Source organism: Pseudorca crassidens, chromosome 11, assembly GCF_039906515.1.
Source record: "Pseudorca crassidens isolate mPseCra1 chromosome 11, mPseCra1.hap1, whole genome shotgun sequence".
NCBI lineage: Eukaryota > Metazoa > Chordata > Mammalia > Artiodactyla > Delphinidae > Pseudorca > Pseudorca crassidens.
In genome coordinates, this window is record NC_090306.1 from 42514368 (window position 1) to 42519839 (window position 5472).

General features: G+C 46.3%; 1 pseudogene; it reads left to right on the top strand.

The window, feature by feature from the left end:
- LOC137202902 (olfactory receptor 11A1-like) lies at positions 1-803 on the top strand (annotated as a pseudogene).
- Positions 804-5472: the final 4669 nt, after the last annotated feature.

Consider the following 5472-nt stretch of genomic DNA (forward strand, 5'->3'; position numbering starts at 1 on the left):
ATGAGAAAGCAGCCCAGTAGTGACAGCAAGAACCAGACCGCCTGGCTAATCCTAGAGGGCTTTGAGGAGCTGCAACACCTGGGCTTTCTCCCGTTCACCCTCTTTCTGGCCGTCTATGTGGTGACAGTCGGGGGCAGCAACCTCATCGTGCTGGCTGTGGCCTCCAGTCGGACTCTTCACACACCCATGTACTTTTTCCTCTGCCGCTTCTCCCTGCTGGAGATTGGCTATACCTCAAACATCGTGCCTCAGCTGTTGCAAAGCTTCCTGGATGGGCGGGAAACCATCTCGCTGGTCACCGTCTGGTCCAGTTCTACTCTTTTGTCTCACTGACTGCAGTTGAGTGCCTGCTACTGCTGCCACGTCCCATGATACTACTTGGCCATCTGCCACGTCCTTTGCTATCCTGCCCTGATGAGCAGCTGGTTGTATGGCTGCCTGGGGCCTAGTTCAGTGGCTTCTCCTTCTCTGCCTTCACTCTGGCCCTGGCAGCCCCTCTGCCTCTCTGCCCTGGCAGCAGGGAGATGGACCACTACTTCTGTGAGTTTGCTCCAGTTGTAGGGCTATTCTATGGGGATGTGGGGGTCATGTGGGGAGCTGGAGCGAGCATCTCAGGTTTCCTGACACTGGCCCCCTTCCTGTGGATTGTGGCATCCTATGCCTTCATTCTAAGCGCTGCGCTGCGAATACCTTCAAGCTATGGAAAGCAGAAAGCCTTCTCCACCTGTTCCTCTCACCTCCGAGCCTGGAGATCCAGCCTGAGAGCCGCAGGTGGACTCCACTGGTGCTCTGGCGCCCTCTAGTGGCCATATGCTGTAATGCCAACTCTCAGCCCTTCCTCCTGCCTCCCTCCCCAGCCCTAGGGGCTGCACTGGCCTTGGGCACCTGCCAGCCTGATTTCGTTCCTCCTCTCCCTCTAAGTGCAACGAAGTGCCCTACAGAGGTTTAAGATCTCTTGGAGAAAAGAAAAGGATAACCCACCATCTAAAATGGCACAAGATGTTTGCAAATCATGTATCTGATAATGGTCTGTAGCCCACCAGCCAAGCCCCCTGCTGCCCAGTGGGGTACCTGCGTGGCCCCTCCCATCCCAGGTGATAAGGGGATTTCAGGCCCCACAGCACCCGAGGGGTGGGCACTGGTCATCCTCAACACCCTCAAGGAGTGAGTGCTGGATTGTTTTGAACCCAGATTACTTCCCCCATTTCTGCCATCAAAGGCTGGGGGCTTCCTCATGCCTCCGGAAGAACACACAGTATTTGCAAGTCTTTGAGAACCAAGAGAATAGTCTTCACTTTTCTGAAAAGTGCATCTTATTATTTCACAACAGTGACCGTTTTCAAACTGGCTCCCAGGGGTGCCCTTCCACTCTTCTTTATTTCTCTGAAAGTGGCCATGGCGGTTTGGCTGTCCCCCATCCCCACCCCATGTGACAAGGCCAGTGGGGCCAGCTCCTGGTGGCCCTTACCTTCGCTGGAGATTAACCCAGACTCTCAACCTTAGATCGAACGTGACGTCCCTGCTGTTCCCTGTCACCACTTCTCATCTCCTTCACCTGTCTCGTTTCCTCCAGCTTTTCAGTTTCAGAGTTTGCTGACTGTCACCACTCACAGTCCCCGCAGAGTCCAGAGATTTCTCCTCGAAGGGAAGGTTCTGGAGAAATCAGAGGGATAAAGAGTGCGGCCGATTCTTGCCTTGTGCTGATGCCCAAGAGGCTGAAGAGTGAGTGTCTTCTCGTTAGAATTTTTAAATCCTCCAAGTAATAGATCATTTGGGAGCATCCTGTGTCCTCCTGCTCGCTCTAATAATATGTTGTTCCTAACTTTTAATGAGGGAAATTCTTTATCTCATAAATATGCCAACTGGGAGATCCATTTTAAAAATGGTATTGAGGTAACTCCAAGCGTTTACAAAGAATGAGGACGCAGCATCCTGTGTTCAGACACTGGCTGAGAGTTTCCCGCCTGGAGCCTGGGGCCCATCGGAGGGTGGGACAGACAGGACCCTCCTCCCATGGGTGGGCCTCCTCAGGAGCATCCCAGACGTGGGCCCACCTCATGGCAAATTCCTCATTCGGCCAGTGGCAGGCAGCTGGCTAGAGATGTGGACAAAAGAAAAGTGCCCAGCAGCCTGGGATCACCCCAGGGCATGGCCTCAGGAGCCTGGTCCAACCCATCAGCACCTCTAAGGAGCAACACATCTTGGCAGGAGCTCTTCTGGTCTGGGATGTGGCAGGAAAGGGAGAGGGAAATGTGCTGGAGAGGGTGGCAGAAGACCTGAGAGCTGGCGTTCTAGCGAATGGCCACTAGAGGGCACCAGAGCACCGGCGGAGCCCACCTGAGGCTCTGGGGCCTGATTTCCAGCCTCGGAGATGGGGTTGGCAGACCCCAAAGAGGTGCCCAGAGGATAGGGGTTGATTACCGGACGCCTCTGACTCTCCGACCCACATTGTCTCGCCTCACAGAGGCGACAGAAGTTTTCCTTCAGCATCTGACGGGGTCACTTCCAGCCTGGTCGAGTGGCCCAGTGGCCAGACAGCCTCACAGGCTGTCTGCGGTCTGACTGCCTTTTGTTTCTCCAGAGGCAGTACTCTGGACCCAGAAATACCCGGCTTGAGTCTTGTGCTTGCAGTTTTCAAGCTGCAGGCCTGCATGAGTGGTGGCATGTGGAAAATAGGGATGGTGGACGTGAACTTGGAACATGTAAAAGTGGTGGTATTTTGGTGGGCAGGCTGTGTTCTTCCCTGTGCCCTCTTTGTGGAGAGTTCTCCCCAAACTTCCTTCTTCCCTTTCCAGCTGAGCCTCTCCCTTTTGTCCCCACACCCCTGCTGGATGGAACAGACACATGCACCCCAATGTTCCTAGCAGCACAAGTTACAATAGCCAAGACATGGAAGCAACCTAAGTGTCCATCAACAGAGGAATGGATAAAGAAGATGTGGTATTTTTATATATAATGGAGTATTAGTCATAAAAAGGAATGAAATAATGCCATAGGCAGCAACATGGATGGACCTAGAGATTATCATACTAAGTGGAGTAAGTCAGACAGAGAAAGACATATATGATATCACTTATATGTGGAATCTAAAAAAAATGATACAAATGAACTTATTCACAAAACAGACACAGATTCACAGACATAGAAAACAAACTTATTGTTACCAAAAGGGAAAGGGGGGTGAGGGAGGTTGGGATTAACATACACACTACTATATATAAACTAGATAACCAACAAGGACCTACTGTATAGCACAGGGAACTCTACTCAATATTTTGTAATAACCTATAAGGGAAAAGAATCTGAAAAGGAATATATATATCTGAATCACTTTGCTGTACACCTGAAACTAACACGATATTGTAAATCAACTATCCGTCCATTTTTTTTAATTTTTAAAAAATTTTCAGTTAGTAGGAAAAAACAAAATCTCTTGAGTGTCCAAACCAACATTTGCCTCAGACCAATATCCGATTGTCTAATGAATTCTCTGCAAAAAGGAGACACAGTGAGCTTCCCTTAATGTGGGGGAAAACAACAGCCCCCTTTAAATGGTCCTTCATACTATCTGCTGTGGTTAATGAGCTGAAGGGAAGGTTGAATCACCCGTCCTGTAAGCATGTGTAGCCCATATCCAGGGACAAGCATACACTGGTCCATTAACTTGGGGCCGTTCCATTCGAGTTAGCCTGTCCTTCCCTGTAGTGGGGAATAGGTCGCTGCCAGAAGATCTAATTAATGGGGAAAGGAATAAACTGTGAGGATGAACTCTTGAGAACCCCACAGAAAATCCCCAGAGTCAAGCTTCACCCACCATATCATGATGAATATCAGTATTCCACTTGTTATTAGCTGTTCTGTGGAAACATTTTAAGACATATTCCATATTGCATTCTAAGGAATTCAAAATGTTTATTACAGTAAAGTAAATCAACCTAGTTATTTTGAACAAATAACTTTTAAATTCTCAAATGAACATCACTGGACACTAACTTTATGAGATATAATTTGAAAAATGGAGAAAAATGGAGCTCTTTGGTGTGTGATTATAGCTGAAGGGCCAGTTTTTGCTACTGAGAGCAAAGGAAGAGGTCCTATAAAGTTCAACAGGAAAACACTGGTGGTTTCAGGATTCAGTAAAGTGGTTGCCCTGGGGGAAATACGTTCTGGAAGGGTGGTCATGGGCTCTGCTGGGACACAGTAATATTTCTTCTCTTGGTCTGGTTCCTGGTTACCTGAGTGTATTTACTTTGTGAAAAGTAATCAAGCTTTACACCTATGATTTTTACATACACCTCAATGGATATTATACTTTAACAAAATTAGACTTCAAGAAAAGAGCTGCTTTGAGGTGGAGACAGGAGTTGGAGTTACACCTGTGGGCCACCTGGCACCTACACTCTGTGGCAAAGAGGTGAGGCTCTTACAGAGGTAGTGTAGGGCACTGGCTAAGAGCACTGGGCTCAGAGCCAGATAGAACGGGATTTGAATCCCCGTTTTGTGGCTCCTGGCTACATAAGCAACAAGGAGAGCAATAGATTAGGCCAGATACGGTCATGGGCCAGACCACGAAAGACCCTATAAAGTCAAGATAAAGATTTTGACAATTGTAAGTATTAGAATATGTTGAGAGATCACCATATTGAGGGAGAATGAATAAAATGGATCAAGAAATTTTATCCAACCAGATGAGTACTGTTAGATCTTTTTTAAAAATTCCTCAAATATATAAAAAAATTTTCCAGAGAAATAAAATTGGAGCTGTGCTTGCATTACATGAAAAGAATACCAACCATTATGCCGATTTGGGGGAACTCTGACATATGTGCTAATAAAAAAAACTAAAAGAACTTGTATAACACCCATTAAGTTCTACTTCTATAGACTTATAAGGCCATTTATCATATTCTCAGAGAATATGATAAACAATTCCACAATATTCTTACTGTAATTGTGAGGTACATAAGAATATAAACATTGATAAAACATGCTAAACCTATATCTTTTAAGTAGTAAAAATTATCTTGTGCTAAACTGACTTTTTTGAACTGATCATCTTTCTTAGGGGCAAGATGAACAATTTAATCAATTAGCCTTGACTACATGTTCTCTGACCTTTCAGTACAAATGCAAGAATGGATCCGATAGTCACATTTCTTTCTTTTTACATTAATTGCTGGGTATGTTTCTCCATACGGAAAAAAATGAAAAAAGTTAATTTTTGGGTGTCATCACAGATAGAAAAGAAAACCTGCTTTTACATTTCCAGTGTCATCACTTCACACATTAAAACTAAGTGACAACTAACACTCCAATCTCACTTTAACAAGCAAGTATCTCGGGTACACTTTAGAACAGGATGACCCAGAGAAATGATCAGTGTGGTGTCAGAGTCCAAGTGTGGCTCTGAGCACTGGCTTTGCCAGTTAGCATCTCAATGGCACTACTAACACATTCTAAACCTACCAGAAC